Source organism: Anopheles coluzzii, chromosome 2 (genome assembly GCF_943734685.1).
Source record: "Anopheles coluzzii chromosome 2, AcolN3, whole genome shotgun sequence".
Taxonomy (NCBI): domain Eukaryota; kingdom Metazoa; phylum Arthropoda; class Insecta; order Diptera; family Culicidae; genus Anopheles; species Anopheles coluzzii.
In genome coordinates, this window is record NC_064670.1 from 22,437,257 (window position 1) to 22,458,176 (window position 20,920).

At 45.5% G+C, this 20,920-nt stretch overlaps 1 protein-coding gene across 1 annotated transcript in view; it reads left to right on the forward strand.

Moving 5' to 3' along the window:
• Nucleotides 1-20,920, forward strand: part of LOC120951295 (glucose dehydrogenase [FAD, quinone]-like) — a 63,994-nt gene that overhangs the window by 40,979 nt on the left and 2,095 nt on the right. Inside the window, exon 6 of the mRNA XM_040369925.2 lies at nt 767-798. The gene's annotated coding sequence lies outside the window, so the exon portion shown is untranslated. The remainder of the gene's footprint in view (nt 1-766; nt 799-20,920) is intronic.

Below are 20,920 nucleotides of genomic sequence, written 5' to 3' on the forward strand. Positions count from 1 at the left end.
ATGGTTGTGTCATGTATCATACGTTAGCGCTAGCGGGGCCGTTTTCTTGCTCGCCCGCCAGCGCACCCGTTTCCTGCAGCAGCCGATGGTAATTTTGGCGTGAAGATGACAACATCATTATTTTCATATTATCATCCATGTGTGTGTGTGTGTATGTGTGATGACGATAGGGGTATCGTCACGCTTGCTACCTTGTCGGGTCGGACCACATCCTGACGTTTGCTTGGTTGGCATTGCACTGCATATGCAGCGTCAGGGCAGCGAAAACCGATGGCAGGATCATCAACTCAGGGGAGTCATTTTTTTATCTTCCCCACACTCTCTCTCTCGAGTAGTATATCCTTTGGCAAAAACCCCGGAAGTGACGATGGTACGCTATCTGCCAGGAAAATACTTGAAGCAAGCATTCTGGAAGGGATAAAAATATTAACTTGCTCAATGCACATCGATGACACGGATATACTGCGCTCACCTGTATCCTTCGATAACGATGAGAGGGATAATTGGATACAAACGAAGCCTTAATAGAGTACGGCAGAGATGGTGGGGAGAGGTTAGAAGTTGATTGTTGAGCTATTTGAGGACGTGGAATTGGGTGAAGTGTGCTCGTTGGAAGGAGAGAATGTATAGCTAATTGTGCTTATTTACAACGCAACCAACTCACTTATGCAGGATATGAAGATTCTTTACATGAAAGGCAGAAGTAGAAAAGGTTAATTAGTGCCTGTGGAATGGTTTTAATCGTGTGCATTCTTTTTATTTCCAGATCACTTGTCCACCCTATCACTCGACGTATAGGTAAGTTAATTAAATTATCCATGCATAGTGCTGTCTGCATTCCTTGGATTCTTTTCTCAGGTATGCTTAATTAGTTCCGAACACAAGCGGCGTATAATATTCTCCCGTTTGCCGCATGGCATTCAGTATGTTGCGCTACATTGCCACAATTCATAACGACCAGGCACGGTATCCGCCCACCGCATGTTGTATCTCGACAAAGTCCAACCATTTCAATCAAAACGTTCGTTTCCCATTTCACCCAAACCGCAAACATGTGCGAAGAAATAGCGAGAACAGCCCACAGCAGAAGACATTGTTTGGTTCTGATTTCGGCATGGCATGCGATCAAATAGGCGCCCAGTCACAGTACCCCCAGCACACGCTTTACAGGCTCTGTACGTTGGAAAATATAACCACTTGCCCCGTGTGCATCGAAACTGAAGCGGTGCACAATCGACTCGCAGATTGCATTGTTCGACCCTTCGAGGACTGCGATGATTGTTCGGTTTCGCTCGGATTGCAACCAACCCGTGTGGTGGCGTGTTCGATAAAGCTGGAGCTTTTTGCAAGCACTGGAGCTCTTGACTTTCTGGCTTGGCCCCGTCTGACCTGTCATTTGTACAAACGCGATCCCGCGTGCCTGTTTGTGTGTGTTTATGGCAGTGTAGAAATGTAAAAGTATTTTATGAATTTGATCATTATGCAAACGTGGACGGGTGGAAGCATCCTGCATGTTAGACATGGTGCTGCCCGTGACCGTTTGCTGTTCGCTGTGGGTGAACGAGGAGGTGGTGGAATTTCAATTTCAATCTGACCGCAAGCGAATGGAGATTTGCTGCTAAACCTTCGGCTTCGGTTCAGCAAACGTACAATGACCAGGTACGAATCGTATAATTCGATGCAATTGAGAGGATTTTATTGGGATGGTTTGCTGGCGATTTTGGGGGATTTTGGGGAGGGACATTTTTCTCCGGTCACACAGAGGCGCACATCACGTCGTCCTGTTGAGTGTGGTTGGAAGTGTATTTTTTATTGTTCTTGTGTGTGTGTGTATATGAGCAGGATATTGAAGGATGCGGAGGAACAAGCGGACAATTTGTATTGCTGATGATGCAAATTGGTACTCATTGAAAGTTTTCCATTTTTTTCGTTGGGATTGTTCGAAATTAGCATTTTTATACGCTGTTGAACAGCTCGATAGACTTGTAGACACTTTGGTCGAGCAGACTACGTGATCGTCTTGTGATTATGATGACGTGAGATCAAATCCCGTTTCTCAAGTTCTTATTTATCTTTGTCTTCATGCAAATTTAATGCTAAAACATAGGTAATGGAAAAAATAGATTATGTCCTGCTAGATTTTGACTGCTTAGCAACAAACCCAATACTTACTCCACTACTCCACTATATTACACATGCGCGCATGTGTAAAATAACTTACTAATGAAGTTTAGAGTTTGCCCTTTGTGAACGGCCCGGTGAAAGTCCACAATAAATCTTTCTTTCCAGCGCTTTACCACTCCGGCAAATGTTAAACGATCTTTCCCTTTTGTCGGCGTATCTGATAATGACAACCAGCGCCATTTATGTATCTCCGCTGCTTTTCTTCCCTTGTTCTCTCTCCCTAGAGCTTTCCCGTCTATTGTCCATAGGTAAAAGGCTAACCAAAGCCTCGCTACTAAATTCCCTTCCAAGGGCGGTTAGATACGAGCAGAGCTAATTATGTTTCCCCACGGACTGCTGGTGCGTGAACCAAAACTTTACCACGACACGTACGTGCGCGTGTGTGTTTTTGTGGCTAGAAAATGTGACCCGAACCCACGGGGCGTCTGGCGGTCGTACGTTTTCCGCTGTCCCCGGTGGTACATTAAAGACAGGAGCCGCACACTGACGCGGTGTGGTTATTATCTTTCGCATTAGTGTATTCTTTGGAAAGCGACTCCGACAAGACTTCTTCCAGTGGGTAGCAAATTATTCACTCCGTTAGCTTAGCTAGACCGTTGCACCGCTCGTGATCCGTGAGCGTTCCGAATGGACCTCAAGGGATGGTGCCTTAGTTTGTGAGGGAAAACTGGTCCCTGCGAACGGTAGGCCAAGCATATGATTGAGTGACAGATGATGCTTTTGTGTGTCTATATTTCTTCTCCGCCACGGAGTGTGCTTCATAGCGAAAGCAGCAATAGAGACAATCAACAAACCATCCTGTGAGGGTGCAATGGAACGGAGCATCCTGGGTGCAAATGATTCTCCGTTTCTTCCGCCCGTTGCCACTGTTTGAAAACAATTTAGAGCAACATTAACGCGTCCCCGGGTACGTTTGTGAATCGGGATGTGGCAGGATCAGCAATCGGGCTCGATCCGTCATCAGCCAGCGAGCCTACCGGCTGGCCGACAAGACTGGTAATAAATCACAGCAAATAGCTTTTGCCAGCCTCATAAATCTACGGCTTACGGAAGCCGGAATTGCCCATCAAAGTAAGGTTGTGATACACACCTCTTCTCGTTGGTTCGGGTACGGCCGCCAGGGACCCCAGGAAGTCAGTCAACTTCCATCTTGATAAGGTACGACCCAGGGTGTTAGTGAAGAGGGAAAAAGGCACCGCGGAACATCTTTATCACTCCCCGAACGCTGCCAGGGAGTATACACGGAGAGAGCAAATTGACACTTGAAAAGGGACCGGCTCTGTTTGAACCGTCCCCGGGCCTTCCGCTCGGACTGGCGCAAACGATTTTCATGTTTTGCCGGAATCGAACGAGTCGTAAGAGTCGGCTGATTTGTTCGACCACTGGTGCATAAATTCTGCGTCCCTACAACGTCCCTTGGCCTCCCACGGTGCTGGGCTTGATTGAGGTTAATCGAAACAAATGTGTGTTTTCGTGTGTGATTGGAATTGTAATTTGCACGCGGATTGGTCGTACGGTGACGAAGATGTATGCGTTGACGGTCTGATCTGAATTAGAAGAGGCAATCTTGGAAGGTGCGTGTTCGCCAGGTCTAATTCCACAGATCTGAGAAGCCTTCAAGGGTGTTGTGAAGAGGTATGAAGCTGGGTGATGGTAAGGGTCAACGAAGGCAAGGAATGATTGGTTTAGCGAAATCATCAAACTTCGATAATGCTTGTTTGAGTTCCCAAGCACGTACATTCCGAGCGAATGTTTCCTGAAATTTGGTTTCTGGCATACTGAGAAGGAAATTGGTGAATAAATCCTTTTGAAAGATAACAGTTTGCTTAATCTTTTATCATTAGAATTATTTTGTGTTTTAACAACTATTTTTAAAAGCCCAAATCGACATCCGTAAGCTTGTTTGGATGATGCAAAACAAGCAAATCTCTTCCCCAAACGCTAACACGAACACTTCTTAAAGCCTTTTCAATCCAAATTAATCGATATACAGAGGTCACACGGTACAGAGGTGAAGGTCCTGTAAGCACACCACTCGCTCATTTGCCCCTTTTTTCATTCATCCATTAGCTAGCGGGTCCAAGAATCGCTTCGCCACTATCGCTGCGCTAGCAAATGGAGTAGCTTTCATCAAATATTTATCGAAATACTTGAGGAAATATACCTCCCTTCCAGCGTTCAACCATCCACCACTACCGGATGAGGCAAAGGCAGAAGCTTAAGCTCCCACCAATGTCTACGGTTTACTTTGCGGGTAGAAGAAGCCTTCGAAACCGAAAACGATTGATCGGCGGTGATATGAACTTGTGGCCTAGCGACCGAGGGATCCCTCTCCTCATCAAAGCTTAGGGTGTGAACGATTCGATTTGCTAACTTTCATCTTTTCAGCCACTTTCCATGGTTAGCCCCACACACACACACACATACACACACACACACACCCTGAAGTTAGTTGACCATTTGCTTTAGTCGTTCGGTGCTGCTGCCGCTGCTTAAGTGCTACACTTGATGGGCTACGCACAGTCAACATTTGCGCCCGTGCTTAGTTAGGGGAAGAGCTGAAGGATCTCCAGCAAAAGGATACTAAAGGCATTTCTGGTCGGAAGTGCTTCCCAGGAGAGGATGAATTGTTGAATTGGTGACCAGAGGGCGCGTGACGATCGAGGGGGGAGAACATTTTCGAAAGATAGATAACTCGTGGACTGGTGTTGATTGATGAGCTCGTTTTCCGGAGCAGTCTGTTTGGCAGGTTTGGCCCGTGCCATTGGTTTGGAATGATTTTTTAGATAACTTTATTATAAAAAGAAGACGCATCGCACGATCGCAAAAGGAAAAAAAGCGATTGTAATTGATTCAGTAAAATGTTGCATTCCATTCGCCATGGAAAGGAAGAAAGTGAAGCTCAGGTGTGGTTAAAATTTTAATCTATGCATACATTTTTCACCCAAAGAAGACACCAAACCGGGGGTTAACTTTAAGGTCACAGCCATAAACCGTAATGGGAGCATCCCTTTTCACACCATACTAGGCCATATATCAAACCCACTTACCACCGACCGAGTCTCCAGGGGGGCTTATCGCACTGACACTGCTGGGCATGTTGTGTCGTTGTACGTTTGCCGGCCAAGGATGACACACTGTCCATGGGCGAGACACGTCCCGTACCCACTCGAACTTTCAGGTTGATTAGGGTTTTATTGTGCTCGAGATAAAAGTCTTGTGCCTTGCGGTCGTAGTCTCCAACATTTTGGCACGCAAAGCGAGAGGCAACACCACAGAAAATTGGTGCCGTTCGTTTTTGAACCGATAGTTTGTGGCTGTCGACAAAGCCCCCTTTTGCGAAGGTTCGCACCACGAGGAGATGTTACGCATGGGGTGGGTATACTAGCGCAGTACGACCAGTACGCAAGCGATGTGTTTCCGGGATGGGTTTTGTTGGTCGGAGTCGAAATCGAACGCAGCCGATACAATCGATCGGTGTCATTTAGTGCTTGCTATCGTTTTGCTAGTGTGTCATACTGGTGTGCCCAGCTAGCAGTTTTTGGGTGTGTTCTGTGTTACTTGAGACAGGAGAGCATTGAAGCATGAGAGGGCTTTTCGTTGACCTTTACAGCAAGTGGAATGATTTAAAACCGAAATGGAATCTCTCCCCGAGTCCTTCAACGGTGCTCTTAACGGGCGGGTTCTAGTGGACTTTTAACTGGCAATTATAAAGCAAACCATCCGATACTTCAAAAACAAAGCGATCATAAAAACCCATCATTATAAAAATCCTCCTCATTTAATGAGCCTCCCAAACTCGAGTGCTTTATGGATGAAATTGCAGCAGCGGTTTTTTGGGATGAAATAATTAAAAGCGATTTTTTCCCCCATGTTGGGTTGGGCTTACCTTCACTCATAACCCTGACCAAGGGCGTGCGTTATAATATGGGAAAGGTGCCCGTACGATTGTTAATATTTAAACACACTTTATCAAGCGCTCGGGTGTTGTGCTTTGAAAAGTTCAAGGTTGTGGTAAAGTTTTACCGGTGCCCCGAAACCCATGCCCCGAGATCATCCCCAACCCATCCCCAATGGCAATGCACCTATCCACCCGTTGGTGCACCGAGCTGTGGAACAGCCTATCCCTTTCACCATTTCGTTTGTATATCATTTTATCTGATATGTGATGGTGTGTTTGTTTCTGTTTTATTATAATATAATAACGAGAGAAGAGAAAAAACATACATCCAGGCACCAGGCATGGCAACGGCCAGGATTCGGAGCATTCGAAGCTGCCGAGGTGGGTGTATTTTTGTACGTACCGGCAAAATGTTTTACATACCAAAACCGAATGCTCCCCAGTGCACAATGGGCATTTGCCGGGATGAAATTCAAAAAATCAACTTTGTAATAGCGCAATTTTAAATAATAGGTTTTAATACTAAGGGTTAAACTAAGAAAAATACCAAATATGAGCTCTGTATCTGTTCTGGTTCTCTAGAAAACACCTCTCAAAGTCGAGATTTGTTAAAAAAACGCAGAAAAATTTTCACTTTTTTGGAAAACTTTGAACCTTTGTAACTTTTTCAAATATGAACCGATTTTGATAAGTTTAGACATTTTATAAAGGATATTTAGTCAGCTTTATAAACACATGAAAAAATTTGAGCTAAGTTAATTTTATGCAAAAATATACAATAATAACTGAAGAAACCACCTGAAAATTTTCATCATTTTAACTTTTGACTTGATGCCATTATAAAAGTGGCGTAGAGTGGCGTTGTGTCATATATGTCACATCATAGTGTAATATATATACTATCAATCTGTGAAGAAATATTCTGCGAAAGTTTGCGAACGCGAATTTTATTGAAGTTTTTTCACATCAACTTTTTCTAAAAACAGACACATGCGTAACTAGGCGGCTCCATAGGTGCCTAGTGTAGCGTATTTCGTGTATTCTACAAAAATATATTCTACGTGCTTTTGATCAACTTTCATTTCAATTACGAACCTGTGTATCTTAGTTTCAGCTCATGTACTTATCTAATATGTAAATTTCTATTCTAACCTAACTTTATCATTAAATGTAATGAAGCAAATCAGAACCAAATACCTTTTGGTCCTACTGCAGATTATATATAAGGATATAAGGAAAATACTCGCAACTCGTACGACTTAACAACATGCCCATCATGGGTTCAAGCCTGAAATAGACCGTGCCGCCATACGTAGGATTGACTATCAATAATCCAATCAATAATTAGTCACTGAAAGCCAAACCCACAAGAGGTAAAGGCAGGCCTTGACCGACAACGGTTGTTGAGCCAAAGAAGAAGAAGAAGATAAGGAAAATAATTCTTAAATTATACGCATAACAGGAAAACGTTATGAATGCAGTAGCATCTATTGGCGTTTTGGGAGAAGAAACTCCCAAAAGTCATGACAAACTAAATATAAGGATAGAGGGGAGATGCTACAAAGAATATTTTGCAAGAAAGAAAATGCATCCAGAAGGACATTTTGTATAATGAGCTGTATTCCTCTGATTCGTTAACCAGTTCAATATCAGTAGCTACACGCACTAAAACAAAGACAGGGTTTAACTTTACAAATGAAGTAAATACTTAGTTTGTAGCTATCGTACAATTTTGATTTTTTCAGATAGTTGTAAAACCAAGAAGGAATTTGTAGTTTTATTACCCCTTCTGAAGGCAGTACAGCACTTGGAAAGGTATTGGATGAATATTCAAAGACAAACAATATGTGCTGCTTTTCATTACGAATATGGGAAGTACTTTATTTCAATGCACCTGCTCTATCCAATTATTTAAATGCCTTTATTCATGTCTTTAGAAAAGTGAACTAGACGTCAGGAGCTTGTAATAGCATCCACCTAAGTTGTGTGTGTAAATTTTTAATATTTGTACTACCTGTGAGTAAAAGTGACGAGAATTAGCTACAATTGTCCTATACAATGCAGAAAAAATTATCTTATTCAAAATTATTATGTTTTGTTTATATATTATTATTATTATTATTTATTTAATCTTCATTATGGAACATTACAGTATATTTTAAAATGGTTTATACTATTAGCAACAAATAATACAAGAAAAAAAACACACAAATTTAATAAAACTAAACAAAGATCCCTTAAAACACTATTTTATGTAGCGCCACCTGGTGGTATGGATGCGAACTACAAATAAAATGTTATTTACTATCATAATACTTTACTACAAACGATAAAAACTAACCATTTCTGCAAAAATAATTTTATCCCGCAATTTGTTCTAAACTGCCCATTGTGCAGTGGGTAGGTGTGTTGAAAGTGGAGGCCAGGCTTTTCCTGTGCAGGCGAGGGGTGGGACCTGTGAAAAGATGAGCTGTGAATCCATCTGAACTGTTGCCCGGCATGCTGTCGGGATGCTTCCGCTTCGCTTGATGCTTTTCGAGCAAAATCAAATTCTCATGCTCACGGTGCGAGCCGTCCCAGCGCAAAGCTTTTCCATTGCTTTCCATTGCCCCGTTTTTCACCCGTCTCTGCGTCTTTGATGGCACGCCTCCGCCTCCGTGGATGATGGAAAGTTTGTCGGAATGATGTATTTCTCCCCCCCCCCCCCTCCCGGTCCGCTGTCGAGAGCTCGGGGTTGGGCGTCGGAGTTTGGTTTTGGGCCCTTGTCCGGACCCGGAGCCCAATGCCCAATGCACAAATCGTCCGGGGAACTTGAACGTACTAAATCTTCCGGAACGCAAAGCGGCATTGAAAGAAATTAAGTGAGCAAGCGAACCGGAAGACAACATAGCGAACAAATCCACACAAACACACACGCACACACACAAGCAAGTGATTGTTTCATTTAATATACTGCATAATTTGTGTTATTGCGCCAGTCACAGGAAGGTTGATTTAGCGTGGGTAAGACTCCAAATAGGGAGAAGGAAAAAAGTTTTTTCGGCGCTTGGAGGAATGGAAAATGCCAGAGAGAGAGAGGAAGATATTGAAACAGACAGTGAGAGAGAAGGAAAGAACAGGACATTCAGGATTGCACTTGCCAACAGACGACAGCGCAAGGTAACGCGCCAGCAAGGGTGGGTCGGTTGTGTGCGCATTGTTTTTTCGGCATTAAATGTACGATTCGTGGAATGATGAGGACGATGATAGAACGAGACACCACCGGGTGGACTCGGTTGGAGGGAAAGTAAAAATATGGAAACAACCAGCAACACCCGTAGAAATGGCGTGGAGACCACCAAACCACCACACAGAACGGGGCGCGTCGCAACGTGGAAAGGGGAAAAAAGTTCAAACTGACGAGAGTGATGATGAAAGTTTGTGACAGATTTTTAATTGAAAAACTGTGGTTATACCACCAAAGATAAAGGGGAAGGTGGGGAGGACACACGACCGCCGGTCGGTGTGATTTGTGAGCGACGAGTTTGGGGCGGGGGTGCCGAGTTCGAGTGGTTCGTGCGAGAAAAAGTTAGCCATTTTGACAATTGTAGATTGAATGTGTTTGAAGGTGTGTTTTGCGGGTTTTGGTTTTCACCAAACAATTGCACACACACACACACACACTGACAAACAATTGTACAGGATGGCTGAATAACATCCTAAAACAAATGGTTTGGGAGGTGAATTCCCGTCCGCAAGCTCAACAATGTCTATTGCAGACATAGAGAAAGCGGGAAGTTTTGCGATTGGAATTTCGTTTGATTGACATCAAAAGTTTGCCAAACAGGAGGCAGCAAAAAAGCCCGATGATAGCAAGGAAAGAAATAGTTGACTAAAGTGTGCCGTAAGAAATGTCCTCAACATTGAAAGACAAAGCGTTCGTCGGGTATCAATCAAGGACATGCTCAGCACAGAATGTTCTAATGTTACCCAAAATCTTGCAATGCCGTCTGGTAAGTTTCGCACTGCCCAATACTTCGAAGCCACTTTCAATTTCCGCCCAAACGGCTACGGCAAGGAAAACAAAAAAACCTCTGCTTCAACAAAGACCATTGTTGATTATGTCAGAAGTTAACTAGTTTCGCTCGCGCGAAATCGTCCCCCGTATGCACAACGCCCGCCTGGTAGGTAATTTATTCCGTGCGACCATGGAAGCATGACGGGCCGAAATGAATATTTCATTGCAAACGACACGCCCGGCCCGGGAAGTCATCTGCCTAAATGCTGCCAACACTCTTGCTGCCGTAGAACAAGCCGACCGGCCGGGCGACCGTCAGACGTCAAACGGCAAGCCAGAGCTGCTCGGGACCCGTATATCGAATCTTAAACGCACCTGAATAAAGATGAAGAATTCGCTTATCAGTAGGGGGCAGCTGCTGTTGTTATCGTGCGGTGTGCTGGGACGTGTGATCGCTTACATCTTCTTCGGTTTTTTGGGCAAGCTTTAAAGCACACTTTGTTTTGTCGCACCAAACCGGCGGCATGCCAAAGGGGAAATTGTTTAAATGGTTTGAATTTTGTCCGAGCTCCCCGAAGCCAGCCCGGAGCCAGCTCGAAGGTATACCGTGACGCAACAATCGTGCGTTTCGCGACGTCGGTGCGGTGTCGATGGGAGCTTTTAGCGAGAATTTCACAGCTTGATGATGATCGCAACAGCCAGCCAGCTCGGCCATGCGGGATTGTTTTAATGGCCGGAACGGAGCGCACGATACGAGAAAGTCATTAGCCGTGGTGGCGGTTCCCTTGTGGATTCCTCGCTATAGCGTGGCTCCTCCGGTTCCAGGATATTATGATATAGCATTCGCACACATCGCTCGAGCGTATGTAGAAATCGTGGCATGAAATTCTCACACGCTCCGCTTGGTACGCGTACGGCCCCTCCGGAAGGGGCTTTCCTCAATCGGGGCAATTACGGTACGCTGGCAGCACCAACGCAGGTCCCGCGTCTGCGATGATGTACGAGAGTTTTGCCGACGCCGTAGAGCGAAAAGATTAATCATCGTTTGCTTGCCGAAGGATTGCCGCCGCCCTTTGCTCAGCGCGTCCCGGAACGTAGGAAGGGTAATGGTGTGCGTTAGCTTACACGCTGGGAAGTTGTGAGAATTTTCAGCCAGCGAGACCGAGCAGAGTGTAGCAACGTTCATTAAAGTGGGTTCGTGTCTTAAGCTAAAAGATCTTCATCTTCCTGCTTGTGTTTGTGTGTGCGCCTCTCTCTCTCTCTCTCTCTCTCTCTCTCTCTCTGGCACTATCGAAGGACGTCAGACTCGATCAGCTGAAGCATTCGTCTTGCTCCGGGTGTCTTGGCCAGGGGCTGCAAGGTAGACACATTGACGTTGTAATCTGAATGTTTGCCTGAATAATTGATTGTTCTCTCGGTACCTCCCGTTGGAAACAAGCTGACAGAAAGGCTGGCAGCTCTGAAAGCGTAGGACACACCAGCGTCAATATTCAGGATGGGCCTGGATGTCTGTGCGTGTGTGTGTGTGCCTTGATGGTTGATTTCAAAAGACATCCTTTTTTGAAGAGTAATGTAATACACGTCCCACATGCTGCAAGAGAGAGAGAAAAAAACGAAAGCTTTCAATGGTGCTGCTCGTATCTCTTCCATCTGCCGTCCGTCTGTGATAACGTGTCAGTTGGCTTAAGAGCAGCACTCTGCGAAGAAATGGCAACACACATACACCCACCCACCAGTGACAGCATTCACTGCTGTCAAGTGCCAAAGACACACTCGAAAAACAATGTAACGAGCACGTGGACCGAACTGGTAGCCCCGTGTAAATGTGTGTGTGTGCGAGTAAGAGGAAGTTGTGGTTTTACACAACAGTAAATAGCTGTAATTTTTCGCGACTTTCCAGTGTACACACACACACACACACACACACACACACACGCAGCGCGCCACGATGGATTGCTGCCATTCTTATTGAAGAAAACCCGTCCGGGACGGCAAGGAGGGCAGCGAGACGGTACCATTTTCTGCAGGTGAAAGACCCACTTCAAGTGAGCAACAATGGAAGAAAGTCGTTGGGCTAGTTGAAGGAACCGCCCGGCACAAAAGCCTGTTTGCCTGTGATGGGGCTCGGAAGGATGGCGTTTCCGAATGAACGCACCGGTTGAAAGGGCTGTCGATGGGGAGGGTGGGGGGAGGGGGGAGACTGTGTTTGCCGGTGGCTTTACATAATGCTAAGGGCCAAAAGAAGGGAGATTCTCTTCGTGGGATGGCGGTTGAAGCAGGAAGTTACGCGAGTTCCTCTCCACACTGCAGGCAGGAGGTTTTCTTACTCCCCCCCTCACCCCCCCCAACTGCGGGATGTTCAGGAATGTTCATAAAACATACGACAAAGTGGTATGAAAATGGGGCATGGAACTTGTTTAAAATTCCGGCAAATAAAGAAAGTGATGTGAAGCATTATGGGTTGCCTTTCTGCTGTGCTGCTTTCTTTGTAACAAAAGCTCCGGCCGGGAGCTGCTGCGCTACTGGCCCTGTCGGGTGAGACCGGTTCCGGATGTGTCACCGGGGAGGCGTTTGGCCGCGTTTGACGATCGCACGCCATTGACTTTTGCGCAAAGCGGATGGGTCCCTTTTCACTTGTCACTGTAGACAACTCAATGTATAGGTATCGGTAGGGTGTTCAGCCAGAGAGTAGTGTAAACATTTAAATTTATGCACAAGCTCTGGCAGCCTGCGTCAAAATTGTGGCGAAACAAACAATGGGGCAAGCTTGCCATGCCGATAAGCGGAGCTTCTTGCGGAGTAAGTAAAGCGAAGAAGCTTTCCCGTAACTGTATCGCAAATAAGGGCCGGCAAAAAGCAAGAATAATAGACATTGGTCCAGTGGGCTGCCCTTACTTTGGGAGAAGAATATAGTTATTAGGATTTGGGAGAAAACTGATATCACGGCCCTTATTCTCCCTCGCAACGATCGCCGATTGCGGGAAGCTTGTATCGATAAAATTTTACTACACAATCGTGTAACGAACTAACAACAAAAAAACCCCTTAACGGTGCTTTTAATGGGAATGTGTAGCAACCTGACACGTTACGGGTGGGTTCGAACGCCGCCCAAAAAAAAAAGCTCCTAGAAGCAGTCTATAATAATGGACGGATGGGAGTAGGGTTTCGGGGTTTTTTTCCTCTCATTGTTCGTTGGCGGTGAAAAATCAACCCCGAACCCTACAACTTTGACGTGGGTGAACGGGTTTCACATCACCGAAGAATGTTGAATGGCGTGAAAAATGTTCCCCCTCTTCTTCCTCCTCTGCTGAATGCCCCCGAACGCAAGGGATGCCACACCCAGGGCAGGATTCCTTCGCAGGCGAACCCTTTTTTTCGTTCTTAATTTGCTAACTAAAAGTGTGGCGGGAACAGACAAAAGCGTAGCGGAGGAAGAGGGGGGGGGGCGATCTTGGTGGTTGTTGTTGGCCGACCACGATAATGATGGTGGTGGTCGAGGTGGCAAATAAAGCAACAACACCAAATACAAAACGCCATTAATGGATGTGAAAATGGGAAACGCGTAACGTACACCGCCAACCGTTGGGAGGAACCGAACGGTAGCGACCCCGTTCTGATGTGGTGGGGTTGGTTTGAGAGAACGAGAAGGGTCATTTAAAGGAATGAAATGCTTTGGGCTCAGTGGTGGTTGGTTCAGTGATCGCTTTGTGTAGAAACTCATCTGATAAAGTAGTTGTGGCAAAGGATATTTGATAGAACGCTTTGTTTTAATTCTCTATGATATGAAAGTAACAAGAATTTACAGTATGGGTTTTGAATAAGATCATAAAATAATGCACCATATACATATACACCTCATTATCCTAACAATTGAACACTTTTTTTAGCATACATTGAGGCGTTGTTCAAGCACATTACTTTCTGTGCATGACGTGTTGCATACCAGCAGGCGTTTGTATCGTTTGCATGCGCTTTTCGAATAATCTTTCAGCAAGTTGAAACTGTTTTTACATTCGCCTGAAAATTACCACCCCATTTTCCAACCACCTCACACTAAAATCACACACACACACACACCACTCTCAAATTAATCTTTTCCCACAATTTGCCACAAGTGAAATCTCACTATCACTTGCATACGCCACCGGAGCAATTCTCCATCTGTTGCTAGAGAAGCGGCAGCCTTCGCCTTAGTTTGCTTTTTAGAGGCTGTTGCATTAATTGAAAGTACACACATGCAGGGCAGACTTTCCTCCCGGGGTGGATAAAGCGGATTTTCCTTGCTAGCTTCGACCAGATTCACTTTTCAATGCTCGTATTTTAAATCCTCGCCGGCTGCCTCGCCTCGCAGCGAAGCAGAAATTGAATCGAGACTGCTGTGAAAGTGAAACGGAGGAAAATGCCGGAAAATGGTTTCACGCTGCACGCCCGGATCACGCGATACTGTGAGGCTAAAACAACGGCAGCAGAATCTTTCCGAATCCTCCGGAACTCTGGGCGGTAGGAATGTGTTTCTTTGGATTTCGTGTAGGTCTTAAAATGGGAATGTGATGAAACCGTTGCGCTGAAACCGGTGGTTTGAGGTAAGGAAAACAATTTTCATTCATCCATTGCTCCATCCAGATAGATCGCTGTATGGTTGGAGGCTTAGCCGCACTGGAGCTGCTCTGCTGGGGCTGTATTACGAGCGTTGCCACTGACGACATCACCGCTGTCGACAGGGCTTTTGCAGGGCGCTGTTCGGCTTACGGATCGCATACGGAGTAAACATAAATTTTGATGTAAACAAATAAAGTACGTAATCCATTTTGTATGCCTCAGTTGTGTGAGTACGGGGGAGCGAAGGTGGAGGTTATCGACCCATGCAAACAACCTGCCCAAAATCTGCCCACCCTATGGCAGCCCCGGAATGGGGCCTGCACGTGCTTCGAATGTTCACTGCCATAACGCTACTCCATATGTTTGTGTGTGTGTATGGGGCAACATTTTCGCAACATTCGGCGTTTTGTGGAGTGAAGGACGATGACGTGTTTTGGCGCATCGGCTCAAAGCCTAAGCCCAGCAAAGGTGGGTACTTGAACCAATATTTACCGCCGCATTTCGAACACCTTTTGCAGGGCGCGCGCGCAAGGATACGGGTTTGCTCCCGAACCGTCCCGAACCGGGTGATGTTTACGATCATACCAACCGTTCGTCCGTAGGGAGTAAATATAGTTCCCCACCGCTCGGACACACCATGTGTCCATGTGGTGGTGTGTGATAACAATAGTAAGCTCGTCCTGGAATGTGGCGCAACAGCAGCTCGGCGGCAGCTTTTCCGCTGATGATCAGTCACGCGTTTTCTGATCCATTTCCGATTTTAGCCGCGGCAAGGAATGTTATTGCGTTCTTGGTGAACGTGTAACACATTTTATCCCCTCATCTGTGCCCTTAACACTTGTGCTGGGCTATGCGTGCCGATCGTTGGAAACAGGTAGCGCACAGTGCACGAGACACGAGCTCTGTAATGGCGCTTTTAGCAACGTTCCGTGACGGGCGTCGTCTAGCGGGCGGAAGAAGCTTGTATTGATTTTTCTTGATCAAGCGGCAAGGCAGCAACGGCGGCAACACGACATTTGCACTACATGCCATGCGTAATTGTCCATAAAAGAAGCATTCCGTGAATGCTTTTGCTTCGCTGCGTGCATTCGAGTGGGAAAATTAAACTTTTCTACCAGAACCGAAACCGTGCCATTGCGGTTTTCTAAGAAGTGCGAGAACGTTTTCCCTGTTCGTTCTACTTCGACTTTGAGCCTCTTTATAAAACATGTTGAACATGTTATTTTGTGGCTATAAAAATGATATTTATTGATAAAACTATCAATTAATGTGCATAGAAACCTTATTCGCCTGTATGTATGCAAGCTACATGACGTATGCAAACTTTTAAGCATCTTGTTCACTTCTAACAAGATATAAACGTCGAGTTGAACAATAATTTTAGCAAAATTAGAAGATTAGAAGAAATTGGAATTATAGCTACTTCAACGATTGTATACATCACTAAACTGTTTCATAGCTAATTTCCTTCGATAACTTCCTTCAAAGGCAAACTTAATTATTCTACACTCTTTACGGGTCGGTTTCATATTAAACCATCAAACGGGCGTCAATAATTCAGCAAAGACGAGCCAGTCCCCGAGAATTATTTACTAGCTCCTTGAACAAGTCAGCACAACCGACAAAGCTTCTTAACCTTCCCCCCAAACCAGGTTACCCTCGGCCGCTTAACCTACTGCTTCTCGCCCTTCAAGGCCCAATGTCTGGACGTGAGAAACCGTTTCTCTCGCTTCAATCGATCGCGTTTTCCGACAACCGACAGCAACAACACCGGTTGGCATTTGTTCCGTTCCCACCCCTGCCCCCGCAAGGCCTGCTGACCTCGGAACCGATATAAAATGCTTCATAATGATGTCATAAATCTCCATAAAAGTTCGGCTTCATAAAATTCATCTCATCCCTTTCGAGGCTCCTCAAAGCCTCAAGGACAGTGCGTTGGGAAGCAGCGGGATGGGGGAAAGCTGAAAAGCTTTTGGCAAAAAGAAAGTGGCTTTGCGCGTGGCCTAGTTGGCGGTAGAACGGTCAGCGGTGGAACGCTCGGCGGGCGGGCTTGGTCAGACCTTACAGTCAATATCATTTCACATTCAGCGTGACGCCGTGTAGAAGCTGGCGAACAGTTTGAAGTGGAGCATTAAAAATAAGGAAACACTCCACCCCCAAAGGGTGGATTACGTCGATGAAAGAAACGCGTTTCTTTCCAGCGTTTCATAATGCAGTACAGTTTGAAGTATAGTTTTGAACAATGAGGAAGGTAAGCGTTTCTGCTCCAAATTAGCTGTTTGGTTAGCGCGTAGGAGATGACTGGAGGAGACAAAGCTAGCTAGCTAGCTTCTCGTAGATATGCTTCCAAATCACGTCTCGAGACGCATCGGAAATGCGCATCGTTGAGTAATTGACGTGCGTGTTCACGTGCTGTAGGACACAATCGAGATGTCTATCGAATTTCGAATTGGCGCAAAACAATGTCCTGCGGATCGGAACTGACAGCAAGCAACATGTCCGACATCGGATACACTCGGTCTCGGTGTAGGCAAAAGGAGATGCATTTAGACGATTGTCTCGTATCGTATAATTTATCGCTCCATCCACCGTACAGCACGATCCGTTCGTTTGATGAATGCGTACGTTTCGAAGACAGTTAGCCACGCGAACGTATGGTGGTGTGTGCGCTAGTTACTCGTTTGCGTATCTTCGAAAAACTCGAACCATCTCGTACGACATGTAAACAGCAATAAACGTTTGTCAATGATCGTACTGCCACGCACGGTCGTACTCGTTCGGTCCCAACGATGGTCTCTGCATCGCACCGAGCGTCGAAGGCCTATAATCTGGAGGGCCATAAACGGTGCCCGGGAATGGATGCCAGGCGCACGTGTGCGCATTCCTGCATTCCCCCTGGTAATGTTAAGTGATCGGCGTTGTGGCATCGCCCGTCATCTGTGTGTGTGTCTTCAATTTAAAATACACATCAACAGCTTCACCTTTTCGACACGGTGGGGGGCTTTTTTTACGACCCGACCCACTTTTATGACACCACCAGCAGGAGCGCGTTGGATGAGCTTTGGGAAAATTAAACCATTTTAGTTTGTAAAATAAAAAAAAGGAACGCACAGAAACGGACACCTCCCACAGGCCCCAAAGTGGGAGGATATTTCTAACCATTGAGCCCTAATCGACATGAATTACCATCTTCAAAGGCCGTCCGCACGCGGCTCGGATTTGCTCCTCGTTAGGTGTGGAGAGCGTTCCGGCAGGAGGCAGGGTTAATGGTTAGAGGATTATCCCTTCGCTTCAAAACATTGATGTCATAATTGAATTTTTTAGTAGCCATTGCCACGTTTGGAACCGGCGTTTGCTGCAGACGCTAGACTTTGTTATGAGAAATGAAAACAAATTGGAAACCCTGAAGGGAAACGATAACGGTGCGGAATTAGATTCATTGCTGATTCGTTGTGCGGCTTAAAGCTCCCAGCGAGGTAATAATTGATCCCATTAGCAGGCGTGTTTTAGGTAAGCCCGAGGCAAAGATGCGTCGAAAACCACTCCAGTGCTTGTGTATGGATGTTTTGCTTCTCACAGTTAAGCTGCGGCTCATAAATTGCTTAAATCTCTTTCGCACAACAGTCTCCCGCCCAAGCCAGCCGAGATTCATTTGCCCATTTGTTGTCGTTAAACTGTTTTATGCTCACCGCATAACACAAAGATTAAACAGCGGGCGAAAGAAAAACACAGTGTCACACACACCGAAGGTCAATTCCATTTTTCGGGCCATTCTTTCGGGAGCGATTTCGGCAACTGAAAGTATCTTATTTTCCCATAAAAAGGGACGCCCAGTACCTGTGGAAACACGCGGCAAAAGTGACCCTGAACACACACAATGTTGACAAATTTACGACTTACTCGGGTTCCAACCGCTTCCCGCCCCACAAAAGGTCCTTAAACATAACCAGATTAGGCTAAGCTGGACGCGAAGGTGACCGCCGGTGGTGCCGATGGGGGGCATGAGGGAAGCGAAAGATTCTTTCCTCCCTAATCGGATTTGTTGCGTGGGATCAATGGTGGAATTGGTCCCAGTGGAGCTCGGGGGTTGAATTCCCCTTTTTCTTGATAAACTTTTTTAAAAGTAATGTAATTCGGCATTTCTGGAAGGCAAAAAAAGGGAATGCCGTTTTTGGGTAATTTTTCATGTACGGAATTCGTTGGATCTTGAAGGGTACGGCTTATCATACCGATCGCTGAAACAATATGCACGGGTCAATGTTTATCGGTAAGGGACTTTAGCAAAAAAAAAAAAAGAGAGAAAGGAACTTTGCATCACTTGGAAGTTATCAGATCGACTACAGATTGAGGTTATTTAAAATGTCATGATTTGCACAAGTTTACGAACGTTTGCGTAACGGCTTATCGATCTGTTTGACCTTGATCTGTTAAGAATGCTCAGCCCTAGCGAAACCAAACGAGTGAAGTAAATTTCCGCCCTTTCGCTGCCAATTTTCCTCCCCCAGTTTTGCGTGTTGATTTTAGCAAGCCAACGGACTGAAAGGTTTTAACCTTTCCGGCGGGGTTTACTTTTTATCCTTGCTTCCTTCCCTCTACCACTGACAACTCCCGCGTCGCTGCCCGCCCGTAAGGTTTGCCCTTATGGTAGAAGAAATTAAAATTTTACCCACGATGCTGCTGGTTCTTTGCTCTATGGCTGGTTTGGGTCCTTCCAAGCATCCGCCCCGTACACGGACGACATCGTATCCATTGATCCACAAACGATGGACTGTCGGTCGTTCGGTGTTTGCCGCCGATGTCTCTGGACGCCGCTTGGGAACATATTTTTGACCACCAGCACCAGAGCTCGAGGGAAATTAGATTAGCTTTTTCCTTTCGTCGTGTGCACCACCACACCAGTGACCGTGTACCGACACGGGGGGAAGGTTGATTTAAACCATTCGATACCGGACACTACACTGCCCCAAGCGAGAGCAAGAGATCTTGGCAGATAGATGGCAGAAAGCTTGGGAAAGAAGCTTGATTTCAATATAGATTAAATTTTGAACCAAGCTATTTTATTGGCTCCAGGTTCGACCCGACCCGGCTGGACCAGGTCCGTAGCGCTGCTAAAACAAAAGGTGTGCAAATGAATGGGGCCAAGGTAGACATTAACTTGTGTAACTTTACACCCGCCGTTTTTGGGGGATGGTCCGTGTCTCATTGGCTTTAGGGTCGATTCTGGCACCCGGGTACACGAAGCGAAGAGCTAATGAAGCGAACCATTCTGCTAGAGTGAAATGAAATTTTCATTTGATCCTTGTAGATCTTTTACGGTGCGCAATCTAGAATGTATGTGGCTTAATATAGCAGCAAGGTATGTGTGGAGGTGAAATGCACATAAGATGAAACAAAAAAAAAACAACCCCAGCAATAAAACCAAAACCATATGACCTCATGTAATCTTTCGCCGAACGGGCGCAAGTGGAACATGAGATACGAACAGCGCACAGGGAAAAAGTTAGTGATTTAAGAGTGCCCATCAAATCTCTTGAAGCAGGAACTGTGTGTGTGTTTGTAAGCCGAACGATGGTGCGAGCCGATTAAATCCTTCAAACACAAATATGACCCAGTGTGGACGAGTGTGGGAGAACGTTGTAAAATGATCAACGTACAACGTGGACAAGGATTTTTGGTGTGCGGACGGTTTTTTTTGAGTCGTTAGAAAATTGCGAACAAACAGAAGAGAAAGTAAGAATAAAAGAGAGAGAGAGAGAGAGAGATAGAGAGAGAGAGAGAGAGAGAGATAGAGAGAGAGAGAGAGAGAGAGAGAGAGAGAGAGATAGAGAGACAGAGTGACCATAAAAGATTTATTTCACGAGAAGCCACTTTTATGACCGAAGAAGATTAAACAGTGTGTACCGCATCCAACTCACACTGCGCGTGTTGCGTGTTTGCTTGAGGTGGCGCTATTAAGAGAGGAAAGCATTTTTTGTGTTTGTGAACCGAAAAAAACATGACAAACTTTGGCATAGATGTTATTCTTGCAAGATTACGTTCGGTCTCATTAGATTTTATTTGTTTTTCGTTTAATATTTAATTGGGTTTGTCAGCGACACTGTGCGGCATCCTGGTCACGGCACCAGAACAATTATTGGACTTTGTTTTATCTCACTAAACCATGCGATGCAATTCTGCCAAATTAATGGTTTTCATTCACTTAAATTCCCATACACTGTTACAAACAACTAAAGAAGAAC